Source organism: Hyla sarda, chromosome 7 (assembly GCF_029499605.1).
Source record: "Hyla sarda isolate aHylSar1 chromosome 7, aHylSar1.hap1, whole genome shotgun sequence".
NCBI classification, from domain to species: domain Eukaryota; kingdom Metazoa; phylum Chordata; class Amphibia; order Anura; family Hylidae; genus Hyla; species Hyla sarda.
The window spans coordinates 23943934-23961002 of NC_079195.1; the positions used below are offsets into that span (position 1 = coordinate 23943934).

The 17069-nt window shown below is 43.4% G+C and overlaps 1 protein-coding gene across 3 annotated transcripts in view; it reads right to left on the bottom strand.

The window, feature by feature from the left end:
• The window catches only part of FAM131B (family with sequence similarity 131 member B), a 125276-nt gene that overhangs the window by 38298 nt on the left and 69909 nt on the right, over positions 1-17069 (bottom strand). Inside the window, exon 1 of one of the 3 annotated variants that reach the window (XM_056529095.1) lies at positions 385-461. The exons of the other annotated variants lie outside the window; for them this stretch is intronic. The gene's annotated coding sequence lies outside the window, so the exon portion shown is untranslated. Of the gene's footprint in view, positions 1-384; positions 462-17069 lie in introns of those variants that run through there. 3 annotated transcript variants of the gene reach the window in all.

The following is a 17069-nucleotide window of genomic DNA, read 5'->3' on the forward strand; positions in this document are numbered from 1 at the left end:
ATAAATAGATAGCTAGATAGATAGATAGGAGATAGATAGATATGAGATAGATAGATAGATAGATAGATAGATATGAGATAAATAGATAGATAGATATGAGATAGATAGATAGATAGATAGATATGAGATAGATAGATAGATAGATAGATAGATAGATATGAGATAGATAGATAGATATGAGATAAATAGATAGATAGATAGATAGATATGAGATAGATAGATAGATATGAGATAAATAGATAGATAGATAGATAGATAGGAGATAGATAGATATGAGATAGAGAGATGGAGTAGATGCAGGAGTAGAGATAATGGGAGAGGAAGAGAACAGACATAGACTATATTGCACATGTATACAGAGAAGATGTATAGAAGATAACTTACAGATATTCATTATACACATACAGTGACGGATACATCTGATATATAATGTTGTGTTCACTTGAAGAATACAGAAATAACACACATCCTCCTGTTACCTCACAAATCACTGACAACAAATTATACAATTAGATCTACAGGAAATGTTCTGTACATTTTATATCTATATGACAAAAAGTGACAAGATAGTGAGGACGGAGAAATACTCAGCCTGAAGATATATTGGGGGAGATTTACCAAAACCTGTGCAGAGGGAAAGTGGCCCAGTTGCCCATAGCAACCAATCAGATTGCTTCTTTCATTTTGCACAGGCCCTTTTTAAAAATGAAAGAAGCGATCTGATTGGTTGCTATGGGCAACTAAGCAACTTTTCCTCTGGACAGGTTAAATCTCCCCTATAAGTTTTTTTTAGGAATTAGTTCAAGAATTGTCGAATTATGTATTTTTTTTAAACTTTTGCCTGACCCTGATATACCCTGTTATTCCCTGTATACCTAGATAGAGTTATCATCCTGAGAAGCAACCAGGGGTCAAGTCCTGCAGGAACGCGTGGGAACTGAGTTCCTGCACTTTTTCCACAGCAGGAACATTGTTTCCGTTAGCAGAAGTCCTGCAGGACCAGCTCTTGGGTGGAAATCGTGGGTGAGTTCCCTCACTTTTTTTTCCAGGACTTAACCCCTGGAAGGAACCTATCCCTCACACCCCCTATTGCCAGCCTAGGTACTAGAAGTGGTGGGCACTGGCTCAATGGGCCACCTATAACAATTTTCAGTCACAACATAGTCAGGGACAGATACATTGCTGCCGGTGTTTCAAATACATAAATACAGTGATCCAGGGCGACCATTGTATGTTGAAACCATTGTATGTTGAGACCATTGTAAGTTGAGGGATAACAATTCTCAGTCACAACAAAGTCAGGGACAGATACATTGCTGCCGGTGTTTCAAATACATAAATACAGTGATCCAGGGCGACCATTGTATGTTGAAACCATCGTATGTTGAGACCATAACTCTATGGTAATTGGTTCTGAAGCTACCAAAATGTCATTCAAAAATAGAAAAAAGTGAGGATTAAAGAAAAATAAGTAGATAACTAATATAGATAAAGCAAATCCTGACATATAACAGTAATAAAGATCTGCTGGGAGCTGTAATCACTGTCTATGCAAGTGTTTCCCATCCAGGGTGCCTCCAGCTGTTGCAAAACTACAACTCCCAGCATGCCTGGACAGCCAAAGGCTGTCCAGGCATGCTGGGAGTTGAAGTTTTGCAACAGCTGGAGGCACCTTGGATGGGAAAGACTGGTCTATACAGAGGACAGGAGCTTCTTCAGGGTCCTGTACAGTACACACGAAACATAGTCGCCCTTACCTGGTGTCCAAAGGAGAAGCTAACCGTGGCACAGGTAAAGAGTACAGAACATGTTGTACCTCCCTGTGTTGTAGGGAGGCGCTACCAGACAGTCAGTGCATACACTTCAGTAGTACAGGTGTAAATGTCCATTCTGATTGGTCGTTTCTTCCAGCCATTGACACGTTTCACAGATCTGGACTGTCCGGAGCATTGTATGTTGAGTCTGGTTTCAAGTTATGATGGTCCAGAAAAGACCATTGTATGTTGAAACTATTGTATGTTGAGACCATTGTAAGTTGAGGTATAACAATTCTCAGTCACAACAAAGTCAGGGACAGATACATTGCTGCCGGTGTATCAAATACATAAATACATATATCCGTACTCCACAATGATAGGTGCAACCTACAATACAGCAAGTACCACGCATAGGGCGAAAATAATTTTACTTTTACCCTGGTTTTTTGGTGCTGTTTTGAGACTTTTGCTTTAGAAGATTTTTTTCCAAAAATAGATAAATAAATAAATAAAAAAGAAATAAAAATATACCAAGTCATAATTTCGTAAATAAGCAAATAAGCGAACCTCTAAGTCAGTGGTCTCCTACCTGCGGATCTTCAGATGTTTCAAAACTACAACTCCCAGCATGCCCGGACAGCCGTTGGCTGTCCGGGCATGCTGGGAGTTGTAGTTTTGCAACATCTGGAGGTCCGCAGGTTGAAGACCACTGCTCTAAGTAATAGAATATGTGTTATGCAATTGTGGTATCCCGGTACCGTATTGCATACTGTACCATGTATGGTGGTCCCCAAAGTCAGAGTTACTACGCTCAGGTAGGAGGGACAGCCCCTAGTCGCCTCTCTTCTACTCTAATTTTATAATGTTTATGTGTATATATTTAATAATGTGTATATTTAATATAATGTATAGTATGCTTGCCTTGTTAGCGTCGCAGGACCTTCGGTCATGTGACTATGTTGATTCCTCTATGGTATGTTAGAGGTCCTTGGGTCACATGTTTACCCATAATTCTATGTAAAGGTGATTGACAGAAGTATTGGACCAATTAGCTCTAGTCCAGCCCCTGCCCATATAAGGGAGCTGTGGCCAATGATCGCTCTCTGGGGTTGCTGCTCTCGTGGATGCCGGACTAGCAGGACGGATCTGCGCAACTTTCAAATACACGCTAGTCCTGAAAACCTACCAGCGTCAGCCTAAACTAAACCGTGAGTTCTAAACTAATACCCGCTAAAGCTAGCGTGACTACTGGACCGCAACTAATTCCCGTAAATCCAGTGGAACAGCGCATATCAGTCTACGGACTCTAAAACGCTTAGGGTACTAACCACTGTCAATCTCTAAGAGACTGTTCCGGTTATGAAGCTTGCATAAAATCTTCAGTAAAGTTCCGACTATTTTCAGCAAACTCTCCGGTTGTGGATATTCCCTTATTATCTACCTCCCTATCGCTCTTGGGAAGGGTGGCGGTAGGACAAGCATTACTGAGGAGCCCTCACCCTGGCGTCACGAATAGAAAGGGTTTACCAGACACCCTTTAGTCACCGCACAGCTACACCCCATATACCCTACTACTCCCCCAGGCTATCACACAATATTTAATATATTTATTATTAAAAATAATAATAAAAATGAAAATAATAATAATAGTGATCATACAGTAGGAACCTAGATATCTGCGGGGCCCTTGCAGTCTAGTTCATTTTTAAGTTAAACAGTATACAGTGGTCCCTCAACATACGATGGTAATCCGTTCCAAATGGACCATCGTTTGTTGAAACCATCGCATGTTGAGGGATCCGTGCAATGTAAAGTATAGGACAGTGGTCTACAACCTGCGGACCTCCAGATGTTGCAAAACTACAACACCCAGCATGCCCGGACAGCCGTTGGCTGTCCGGGCATGCTGGGTGTTGTAGTTTTGCAACATCTGGAGGTCCGCAGGTTGAAGACCACTGGTATAGGAAGTTGTACTCACCTGTCCCCGCCGCTCCGGACCATCACCGCTCGTCACCGCTGCCCTGGATGTCGCCGTCCATCGCCGTCGCCGTGTCCCCGAGGTGTCCCCGACGTTCCGGCAAGGCCTCTGCTTCCCCGGCATCCTCGCTCTCCGTCGCCGCCATCAAGTCGCTACGCACGCCGCTCCTATTGGATGACGGGACGGCGTGCGCAGCGACGTGATGACGACGACGGAGAGCGCCGACGATGCAGGGGATCCCGAAAAGGACGCGCCGGAGCCCCGAGGACAGGTAAGTGATCGTCAGCGGACCACACGGGGCACCGTAAACGGCTATCCGGTGGCGGCTGAAGCAGTCTGCGCTGCCGGATAGCCGTTTATGCGATGGCCCCGACATAAAAAAGCATCGTCTGTTGATGCTGCCTCTGAGAGGTCATTGTATGTTGAAATGATCGTATGTCGGGGCCATCGTAGGTCGGGGGGTCACTGTACTTATATTAGTTGAAATATAATGTAAACCAGACAGCGGCACTATAGTCCAGTAACGGTATATGTCCGTATATAATAGGAGATGAATAGTCTCACCATTAATTGTAAAATGTTCAGTTTTGGGAATTATATCCCACTCCCCGCTACAGTACGATGGATGGAGAGGACTACAGGTCCAAGGATGCCCGCAATGATATAGAGTTCTGCAAAGTGTGGACGGAGTGATGATCAGACGGGACTCAGGTCCACAGCTGTATATGGATCGCAATGTTTCAGGTCCGTAGCAGCAGACAGCAAATTGTATGGACGATGTCCTCGTGTCTGTGGTAGCAGGGGGATCGCGGGTCCGCAATTGGATTGATCTCTATGTTCGCGGCAGAGGCACCGATCGGCTCACGGGGCTGTGGCAGCAGACAACGGGTTGTTGAATGAAACACAACGAGTCCTCATGTGTGTATATAGTATATAGGACCGGTCTTGGGGAATACAAAGTCCTCGTGGTTCCCGAGCGCGCGGGCTCCATTAGTTTGGTATTAGTATACTGTTTTTAAATAGTAATAGTGTAAAATATCTTCAAAATATTGTGGACGCGTTTCAGGGCGTGGCAGCCCTTTCTTCAGCAGCGAATATGAATATAATATATATAATACAGTAGTTGGTCACAATGTGTGGTGGCCCAGTACGGGATGATGTTTCCCAGTACTCTCCTGTCCTGTCAGGCAGTGTCCCTCAGTGTCCCCAGGGCCCCCTGCAGTTGTTTTACCCCATGTAAATATGTTATGCTTTTTATTGTGTGTTGTGACTTGTCCCTGCAAGTCTCCTCCATATAAACCCTGGGTGGAGCTTCTCTCTTGTTCCTGAGGTCCAGTGCAGTCAAGTCATCTTAGTGTGTGTGTCCAGAACATTGGAGGCCTTAAAGGAGTAGTCCAGTGGTGACCCAGTGGTGAACAACTTATCCCCTATCCTAAGGATAGGGGATAAGTTTGAGATCGCGGGGGGTCCGACCGCTGGGGCCCCCTGCGATCTCCTGTACGGAGCCCCGACAGGCTGCGGCAAGGGGGCGTGTCGACCTCTGCACGAAGCGGCGGCTGACACGCCCCCTCAATACAACTCTATGGCAGAGCTGAAGCGCTGCCTTCGGCAATCTCCGGCTCTGCCATAGAGATTTATTGAGGGGGCATGTTGGCCGCCGCTTCGTGCGGAGGTCGACACCCGCTATCTGGCCGGAGAGCCTGGCCCCCGTACAGAGAGATCGCAGGGGGCCCCAGCGGTCGGAACCCCCGCGATCTCAAACTTATCCCCTATCCTTAGGATAGGGGATACGTTTTTCACCACTGGACTACCCCTTTAAGTCAAGTCCTGCAGCCTCAAGTCAAGTGCAAAGTAAGGCCGGAGGAAGCACGCAAGTCGCGCGAAACAGAGCTCGGTCGTCTATCACTGTCCCACACCACCCTCTTCCGATCAATATGTGTATGTGAGTATGCTTCAATAAAGAAGATACTTCTTGCTGAATCTGGTGAGTTGCCGATGTTCCTTCTTTCTCTTCATGAACATATATGAATACTACTATTCCCATCAGAGCCCCGCTACCAGCACCTTTGCTACATCTACATCCAGCACCAGTTCCAAGGTCCATCGCTTCACGCAGTGCCGCGTTACCGCTTGTTTTGAACAAGTGCAAAGTAAGCAAAAGTCACAGTCCTGTCAGTCAAGTCAAGTCTTCTGTCTACCCAGTGTGGCCTGCACTAAATTCTCCTGTCTACTACAAGTCCCAGTAAACCTGCGAGGTCTCTGTACCACTGGTCACCTCCTCAGGCCCTAGCTGTACTGTATAGACTGTAACACCTGTCTACCCTCAGTAAAGCTACCGTTGTCAGTAACTTGGCGTCGGTGTCTTTATTGCCCCTGTGCTTAGCCCAGGATCCAGCGGTATACCTTTGGGTGGTTAAGGATAAACCATGCCATGGCGTCACGAACACAAGTGGTTAATACCATCTACTCTTAGGGTAACAACATCTGCCCTGCACCACACACCCCGCCATTCCAACAAATGCACCTTATAAGTATAGCTTAAGCTTAAGTAATGGATTCGGCAGGAAAAAAAGTGCGCCATTCCTCTTCGTCTAGTATGAATTGGAACCGTACGGTTTTTGTTGCGTTTTTTTGCACACAATCCAAAATAACTATGATAACAATTTGTATATTTTGACAAAACAACAATTAGTATGCAAAAATTGCAATAGATGATTACAAAGTAAATTTAGCTAATAGTATATTTAAACAGCGTAATGAACCAAACACAGGTGTTATTAAATGACATATAGCCCCTACTTCTATCTGTCTAATCTAAATTAGAAGCGTGCGGGTATTGTTGCGTTTCTTTTTATATAAACACTATAAAATGGCTGTGAATAAAATAAAATAAATTGAAATTAAAAAAAATAAAAATGAAAAAAAATTAATAAATATGAAAACAAAAACAAGAACAAAAATAAAAATAAGAATAAAATAAAAATACGAATACCTCCAGTCAATGTTTTAAATGAATATATATATATATATATATATATATATATATATATATATATATCACATTATAAATTAAAAATTAATAAAAAAATAAAAAAAAATAAAGATTTAATATAATGTAATAAAATGACTGGACATATCATTACATATACATTATACAATATATAATGTCTTGTTTTAAACTGATAATTTTAGGGGCCAGACAGAACTTATTTAAAACCAAATATTTCAATTTCTTCATTAACACCCGGCGCCAAAGTTTCAAAATGATATACCGTATATGACGGGACTCTGCTCTTGACATAGCTGAAATATAATCACCCCCTAAAGCAGCGGTCTTCAAACTGTGGCCCTCCAGATGTTACAAAACTACAACTCCCAGCATGCCCAGACAGCCGTTGGCTGTCCGGGCATGCTGGGTGTTGTAGTTTTGCAAGATCTGGAGGTCCGCAGGTTGAAGACCACTGCCCTAAAGCTTCAAATGTTATACTGGATGGATCCATATTGTGATATTTCCTAAAATGAACAGATAAGGGCTGTTTATCTTTCATTACCCCTTCTGATGTTATAAAAATGTCTTGTTTTTAGTTCTCTCTTAGTTCTACCTATATATCGCTTGGAGCATGAACACCCCAGAACATAAATAACCCCCTTCGTATTACAGGTAACTAACTTATATTCCATTCATAGTTAGTTGTTCTAGATGTAATTTTAGTTGTTTTTTTTTTTTAGGAAAATTAGTTGTTATACAGCTGGAGCAAGTACCACATTTGTAGGAGCCTTTACTAGATAACCATGTACCGTATTTTCTGGCATATCAGATGACTGGGCGTATAAGACGACCCCCAACTTTTATAGTTAAAATATAGAGTTGGGATATACTCGCCATATAAGACTACCCCTCTACCGCAATACGGTACCTTACCATTGTTCCCCCCACATTAGGTTGTCAGCATAGTTTGCCCACACTAGGTAGGCAGCATAGTTACCCCACATTAGGCTGTCAGCATAGTTCCCCCCACATTAGGTTGTAGTCCCCCCACATAATGTTGGCAGTACAGTTCCCCCACATTAGGTTGGTAGTATAGTTCCCCCACATTAGGTTGGTAGTATAGTTCCCCCACATTAGGTTGGTAGTATAGTTCCCCCACATTAGGTTGGTAGTATAGTTCCCCCACATTAGGTTGTAGTATAGTTCCCCCACATTAGGTTGGCAGCATGTTCCCCCACATTAGGTTGGTAGTATAGTTCCCCAGAATTAGGTTGGCAGTATAGTTCCCCCCACATTAGGTTGGCAGTATAGTTCCCCCCACATTAGGTTGGCAGTATAGTTCCCCCACATTAGGTTGTTAGCATAGTTCCTCCCACATTAGGTTGTAAGCATAGTTCCCCCCCACATTAGGTTGTCAGCATAGTTCCCCCACATTAGGTTGGCAGTATAGTTCCCCCACATTAGGTTGGCAGTATAGTTCCCCCACATTAGGTTGTCAGCATAGTTCCCTCCACATTAGGTTGTCAGCATAGTTCCCACACATTAGGTTGGCAGTATAGTTCCCCCACATTAGGTTGTCAGCATAGTTCCCCCCACATTAGGTTGTCAGCATAGTTCCCACACATTAGGTTGGCAGTATAGTTCCCCCACATTAGGTTGTCAGCATAGTTCCCCCCACATTAGGTTGTCAGCATAGTTCTCCCTCATTAGGTTGTCAGCATAGTTCCTCCCACATTAGGTTGTCAGCATAGTTCCCCCCACATTAGGTTGTCAGCATAGTTCCCCCCACATTAGGTTGTCAGCATAGTTCCCACACATTAGGTTGGCAGTATAGTGACCCCACGTAAGGTTGGCAGTATAGTTCCTCCCACATTAGGTTGTCAGCATAGTTCCCCCCACATTAGGTTGTCAGCATAGTTCCCCCCACATTAGCTTGTCAGCATAGTTCCCCCACATTAGGTTGGCAGTATAGTGCCCCCACGTAAGGTTGGCAGTATAGTTCCCCCACATTAGGTTGGCAGTACAGTTCCCCCACAGACATACAGCCTTCAGTCATATACAGTGTATGGCTGGAGGCTGTATGTCTGTGTACTGCCCCACTTCAGTGCTCCATCCACCGCTCCAATAGGCCCTAGCAGTACGTCCCGGGACCGGAGGAGCGGTGGTCGGAGCACTGAAGCTGACATGCAACTGGTAAGTTACCATGCTTACCAGGTAAGTACTTTTTACGGTGTTAAAAAGTCGTCTTATACGCCGGAAAATACGGTATCTTTTTTCTGGCTACTTGTTGGCTTCTTTATCGTAGGAGCTATTTCTAAGCCCAGATTTTCTGCTTTTGTAAAAATAATGGGAGGTTTTGCTGGAAGAGTAGGAGCTAGTGTTTTATCTTGGCTTAAAAATTGTCAATTTTTATGGATTCTTTTTGTAATTTGTTTATGATCTTTACTGTAGGGAAGAATTAGTTTTGATGTATTTTTATCTGTGTTTTTTTAGGGATTGTGAACTAATGAAATTTAATTTCATCCTCAGTTTTATCTAGAAAAAAACTTTCCCTCTCTAATATCTCTTCTTTCTGTCGGGCTTGTTGTAATAGTTCTTCAGGATATTCTTTGAACCTAAATTGATTCATAAGTTCATCTGCTTCTATCCTATATCGATCTTCTAATGTACAATTTCTTTTTAAATGTCTAAATTGACTACCCGGTATATTTATTAGCCAGTTAAGAGCTAGAAAAAAAGAATAGAACTATTTTTAGCTGTATTTTTTTTTTTTTTTTTTATATATGTGGAACAATATAGTTGGTTATCCTTAAAGGGGTACTACCGTGGAAAACTTTTTTTTTTTAAATCAACTGGTGCCACAAATTTGTAAATCACTTCTATTAAAAAATCTTAATTCTTCCAGGACTTTTTAGGGGCTGTATACTAAAGAGAAATCCAAAAAAGAAATGCATTTCCTGTGATGTCCTGAACACAGTGCTCTCTGCTGACCTCTGCTGTCCATTTTAGGAACTGGAGAAAATCCCCATAGCAAACATATGCTTTTCTGGACAGTTCCTAAAATGGACAGCAGAGGTCAGCAGAGAGCACTGTGGTCAGGACATCACAGGAAATGCATTTCTTTTTTGGATTTCTCTTTAGTATACAGCCCCTAAAAAGTCCTGGAAGAATTAAGATTTTTTAATAGAAATGATTTACCAATCTGTCTAACTTTCTGGCACCAGTTGATTTAAAAAAAATTTAAAAAAATTTCCACGGTAGTTAGTACCCCTTTAACATTTATTAGTAAATCTAAGAATTCTATTTTTTGTGTACTGACATGTGGAGAAAATGTAATGTTAAAGGGGTACTCCGCTGCTCAGCGTTTGGAACAAACTGTTCCGAATGCTGGAGCAGGCGCTGGGAGCTCGTGATGTCATAGCCCTGCCCCTCATGATGTCATGCCCCGCCCACTCAATGCAAGTCTATGGGAGGGGGTGTGACGCCCCTCCCATAGACTTGCATTGAGGGGGCGTGACCTCATGGGGGCGGGGCTATGACGTCACAAGCTCCCGGCTCCAGCGTTCTGAACAGTTTGTTCCAAACGCTGAGCAGCGGAGTACCCCTATAAATTGATTAATATTTAGCTTCCAAATCTTTCTGTGACACTTCCCAAATGAGTAGGACATCGTCAATATAACGTTTCCAGAGCACCAGGTTTCTGCCAAGCTTGGGTAGAATGTTGTAATGTTTCCAATATGCCATAAATAAATTTGCGTAGCTTGGCGCAAACCTGGTGCCCATTGCTGTGCTAGTATTTATTTTATTTCATTTTATTTTATTAATATCTGTATATCAGCGAGTCGACGGCTTCTGCGCTCGTGCCATTCAGAATTAAAATTGTCAGTTTAAAACAATACATTATATATTTTATATTGTCTATGTAATCTTCATTTTATTTTAATTTTTTATTTTTGTTCTTGTTTTTGTTTTCATATAAATTTTTATTTTTATTTTGTTTTTATTTTCATTTTTATTTTATTTCATTTTTTTATTTTATTTTATTTTATTCACAGCCATTTTATAGTGTTTATATAAAAAAAAAAATGCAATGACACCCACATGCTTCTAATTTAGATTAGACAGATAGAAGCAGTGGCTATATGTATTTAATCACACCTGCGTTCCGTTCATTACGCTGTTTAAATATACTATTAGCTAAATTTACTTTGTAATCATCTATTGCAATTTTTGCATACTAATTGTTGTTTTGTCAAAATATAAAAATTGTTATCATAATTATTTTGCATTGTGTGCAAAAAAAACGCAACAAAAACCGTACGGTTCCAATTCAGACCAGACGAACAGGAACGGCGGCTACATACTATCACATGACACTGTTGTCTGATCCACTGCGGACATTTTTTTCCTGCCGAATCCATTACTGATTTTCCATGTAATCTAAAACGAGATTGTAACCAATCAAACATGTTTTAGCTATACTTATGAGGTGCATGGTGACTACCTATTATATATATTATTTTCATAATCGCTGCTGAAGAAAGGGCTGCCATGCCCTGAAACGCGTCCACAATATGTTAAAGGGGTAAACCTTTTTTTTTTTAGGTCTTTATAAGTCAACTGGTGCCAGAAAGTTAAACAGATTTGTAAATTACTTCTATTAAAAAATCTTAATCCTTCCAGTACTTTTTAGCAGCTGAGGAAATTCTGATCATTTTGAATTTCTTTTTTGTCTTGTCCACAGTGCTCTCTGTTGACACCTGATGTCCGTATCAGGAACTGTCCAGAGCAGCATAGGTTTGCTATGGGAATTTTCTCCTGCTCTGGACAGTTCCCAATACGGACATCAGGTGTCAGCAGAGAGCACTGTGGACGATAAAAAAGAAATAAAAAAAGAACAGAATTTCCTTTGTAGCATACAGCTGCTAAAAAGTACTGGAAGGGTAAAGATTTTTAATAGAAGTGATTTACAATTCTGTTTAACTTTCTGGCACCAGTTAATTAAAAAAAAAAGTTTTCCACCGGAGCATCCCTTTAAAGATATTTTATACTACTACTATTTGAAAACAGTATACTAATACCAAACTAATGGAGCCCGCGCGCTCGGGAACCACGAGGACTTTGTATTCCCCAAGACCGGTCCTATATACTATATACACACACATGAGGACTCGTTGTATTTCATTCAACAACCCGTTTTCTGCTGCCACAGACCCGTGAGCCGATTGGTGCCTCTGCCGCGAACATAGAGATCAATCCAATTGCGGACCCGCGATCCCCCTGCTACCACAGACACGAGGACATCGTCCATACAATTTGCTGTCTGCTGCCGCAGTCCTGAAACATTGCGATCCATATACAGCTGTGGACCTGAGTCCCGTCTGATCATCACTCCGTCCACACTTTGCAGAACTCTATATCATTGCGGGCATCCTTGGACCTGTAGTCCTCTCCATCCATCGTACTGTAGCGGTGAGTGGGATCTAATTCCCAAAACTGAACATTTTACAATTAATGGTGAGACTAGTCATCTCCTATTATATACGGACATATACCGTTACTGGACTATAGTGCCGCTGTCTGGTTTACATTATACTGTTTAACTTAAAGGGGTACTCTGGCACTAAGACATCTTATCCCCTATCCAAAGGATAGGGGATAAGATGCCTGATCGCGGGGGTCCCGCCGCTGGGGACCCCCGTGATCTTGCACGTAGCACCCTGTTACCATCAGTCCCTGGAGCATGTTCGCTCCGGGTCTGATTACTGGCGATCACGGGGGCCGGAGCATTGTGATGTCACGGCTCTGCCCCTGTGTGACATCAAGCTCTGCCCCCTCAATGTAAGCCTATGGGAGGGGGCGTGAATGCTCCGACCCTGTGATCGCTTGTCATCAGACCCAGAGCGGACATGTTCCAGGGACTGATGGTAACAGGGTGCTGCGTGCAAGATCACGGGGGTCCCAAGTGGCGGGACCCCCGCGATCAGGCATCTTATCCCCTATCCTTTGCATAAGGGATAAGATGTCTTAGCGCCGGAGTACCCCTTTAAAAATGAACTAGACTGCAAGGGCCCTGCAGAGATATAGGTTCCTATTGTATGATCACTATTATTATTTTTATTATTATTTTTAATAATAAATATATTAAATCTTGCATAATACATATTCTATTACTTAGAGGTTCGCTTATTTATCAAATAGTTTTATCCATTGGGTATTGGTTTAGCAGCGCCTCAGTAATAAGATGGGTGAAGTGAGCTGCACCCTTATTTTTAGAAGTCAGAATCATGAGGATTTTATCATATGCAACTTTTCAGTTTGTTGCATCTTTGGTCGCAACTGCGCTTAATTAGGCGCAAATCTACACCAGCCCTGACTTGGCTTCCAAAACTCACTGTTGACAGCATCATTAAAAAGTCGCACATTTTGTTGCACAGGATAAAAAGTCAAACAAAAAGTCGCAGAGGAATCACCATACAAAGTGGAGTATTGAAGTAAGAAATGTGATCAGCACCGGATTTATCACAGGTTCTGTACCATATAAGAAATCTGGTGCAGGAACACAGTTTCCACCACATGAATTAAAAGGGTAAAAAGACGTTCACTTTCACCACTGTTGATGAATCCCCCCCCCCCCCCCCCATAGTCCTGTGAGTCCTGCTTCAACCCCCTACTCATATTGAGTGCCTGTGAGTCCTGCTTCAACCCCCTACTCATATTGAGTGCCTGTGAGTCCTGCTTCAACCCCCTACTCATATTGAGTGCCTGTGAGTCCTGCTTCAACCCCCTATTCATATTGAGTGCCTGTGAGTCCTGCTTCAACCCCCTACTCATATTGAGTGCCTGTGAGTCCTGCTTCAACCCCCTACTCATATTGAGTGCCTGTGAGTCCTGCTTCAACCCCCTACTCATATTGAGTGCCTGTGAGTCCTGCTCCAACCCCCTACTCATATTGAGTGCCTGTGAGTCCTGCTTCAACCCCCTACTCATATTGAGTGCCTGTGAGTCCTGCTTCAACCCCCTACTCATATTGAGTGCCTGTGAGTCCTGCTTCAACCCCCTACTCATATTGAGTGCCTGTGAGTCCTGCTTCAACCCCCTACTCATATTGAGTGCCTGTGAGTCCTGCTTCAACCCCCTACTCATATTGAGTGCCTGTGAGTCCTGCTTCAACCCCCTATTCATATTGAGTGCCTGTGAGTCCTGCTTCAACCCCCTACTCATATTGAGTGCCTGTGAGTCCTGCTTCAACCCCCTACTCATATTGAGTGCCTGTGAGTCCTGCTTCAACCCCCTATTCATATTGAGTGCCTGTGAGTCCTGCTTCAACCCCCTACTCATATTGAGTGCCTGTGAGTCCTGCTTCAACCCCCTACTCATATTGAGTGCCTGTGAGTCCTGCTTCAACCCCCTACTCATATTGAGTGCCTGTGAGTCCTGCTTCAACCCCCTATTCATATTGAGTGCCTGTGAGTCCTGCTTCAACCCCCTACTCATATTGAGTGCCTGTGAGTCCTGCTTCAACCCCCTACTCATATTGAGTGCCTGCGAGTCCTGCTTCAACCCCCTATTCATATTGAGTGCCTGTGAGTCCTGCTTCAACCCCCTACTCATATTGAGTGCCTGTGAGTCCTGCTTCAACCCCCTACTCATATTGAGTGCCTGTGAGTCCTGCTTCAACCCCCTACTCATATTGAGTGCCTGTGAGTCCTGCTTCAACCCCCTACTCATATTGAGTGCCTGTGAGTCCTGCTTCAACCCCCTTCTCATATTGAGTGCCTGTGAGTCCTGCTTCAACCCCCTACTCATATTGAGTGCCTGTGAGTCCTGCTTCAACCCCCTACTCATATTGAGTGCCTGTGAGTCCTGCTTCAACCCCCTACTCATATTGAGTGCCTGTGAGTCCTGCTTCAACCCCCTACTCATATTGAGTGCCTGTGAGTCCTGCTTCAACCCCCTACTCATATTGAGTGCCTGTGAGTCCTGCTTCAACCCCCTACTCATATTGAGTGCCTGTGAGTCCTGCTTTCCCTCCTATTTATAGAGAAAACCTGTGAGTCCTGCTGCCTAGTGTCCTGAGGACCCATTCACACACTACAGAAACAACTTACCGCACTCACAGTCACGTGACACCACCCTGCCTTGTGACATATTGTGGTGGCCCAGTACAGGAGGTGTTACCTCGTACCCTTGCTGTCCTGTCAGGCAGCCTCCTTCAGTGTCCCCAGGGCCCCTTGCACTTGTTCCCCCTGTACATATGTTCTATACCATAATGTGTTGTAAAATGTGTTGTGATTGTCATATGTCATGTGATTGTTACCCAGGAGATACCAGTGACCAGGTGATCCCAAGAGTGACCAATGGGCTCCCTTCTAGTCTCCCCCATATAAGCCCTGGGTGGAGCTTTTCTCGCTCTTCGGCTGAGGTCCAGTGCAGTCTTGTCTAGTGTGTGTGTCCAGAGTGTTGGAGACCTCAAAGTCCAGTCCTGCAGCCACCATCAAGTCAAATAAGCTAAAGTCACAGCTTTATGAGTCAAGTCAGTCCCTGTCATCTGTCAAGTCAGCGTGGTCTGCATTCAATTCTCCAGTCCTACTACAAGTCCCAGCAAGCCCTTAAGGTCTCTGTGTCACTGGTCACCTCCTTGGTCCTGGCTGAACTATATAGACTTTACCATCTGTCTACCCTCAGTAAAGCTACCATTGTCCTTAACTTGGCGTCGGAGTCTTTATTGCCGAGGATCCAGTGGTATACTTCGGGTGGTTTTAGGCTTAACCACGCCCTGGCGTCACGAATACAAGGGGTGAATGTCATCTGCCCCTAGGGTAACAACATCTGCCCTCATCACACCCCGCTACCACAATATCATTAGTACTACTTCTCCCAGCTAGCCTGCAGCATAACGCTCATCCTCCCTGTGAGAACCAAACCAGTCTTCATGGTAGCGTCATGGTAGAGGCCTTTTTTTTTTACAGACCAGAGTGAACCACATACATAGTTTACAGTGCTCTGGAATGTATTCTGGTGAAGATACCTGACTATAATTAGATTACTATAAAAAAAAAAAAGAATAAAAAAAACGAAACAAAAAAATACGCATTTACAAGCTTATCTCTGAATTTACATTACTGTGCTGCAACCACAGCAAAGAAAGAAGGAATGACAGCCCCGAGACAGAGACGAATTGAAGTTCAAGGGGCTGTCTACTGTAGAAAACCTTTTATACAATGCCCTAATAGGAAATATTCTCAGTACTGGTGATAACATAGTGATTATGGGGGAGGACAGTCAGCGTCTCCCTGAAATAGCTGATAACAGGGAACAATAGGTCACATTCACCTGCAAAGCATTTGAGTATGATACTGTAGGCTTTGTGCCCCTTTACAGCAGTATGTGCCTCCATCTGGTGCAAAACTACAATGCCCAGCATGCTCGGCTGCCCGGGTATACTAGGATTTGTAGTTTTGCAACTGCTGGAGGTGCACTGTTTGGAATACACTGTTGTATATGTTTTTTTTTTTTTTAACAGATTACTGCTCTGTAGGCTTCATCTATAATTTGCAGTTCTCCCAGAGTTTGACTTGTAGTGCAGGGAAGAAGCTTAATACCAGGAGAAAGAAGCATTTTTGTCTAATAACAGATTGTAGGCTTTGTGCCCCTTTAGGCAGTGTGTCCCAACCAACGGTCCTTCAGCTGGTTTAAAACTACAACTCCCAGCATGCCTGGACAGCCAAAGGCTGGACACACACTGGTTAAAAAACACTGTTGTATATGTTTGTTTGTTTTTTTAAGCAGATTCCTGCTCTACCGGCTTCATCTATAATTTGCAGTTCTCACAGAGTTTGACTTGTATTGCAGGGAAGAAGCTTAATACCAAGAGAAAGAAGCATTTTTTTGTCTAATAAGTGATTGTAGGCTTTGTGTCCCTTTGGGCACTGTTTCCCAACCAACGGTCCTTTAGTTGTTTCAAAACTACAACTCCCAGCATGCCCGTCAGCCAAAGGCTGTCTGGGCGTGATGGAAGTTGTAGTTTCGAAACAGCTGGACACACACTGGTTAAAAAACACTGTTGTATATGTTTGTTTGTTTGTTTTTTAAGCAGTTTCCTGCTCTGCCAGCTTCATCTATAATTTGCAGTTCTCACAGAATTTGACTTGTATTGCAGGGAAGAAGCTTAATACCAGGAGAAAGAAGCATTTTTTGTCTAATAAGTGACTGTAGGCTTTGTGTCCCTTTGGGCAGTGTTTCCCAACCAACAGTCCTTTAGTTGTTTCAAAACTACAACTCCCAGCATGCCCGGACAGCCAAAGGCTGTCCGGGCATGATGGGAGTTGCAGTTTCAAAACAG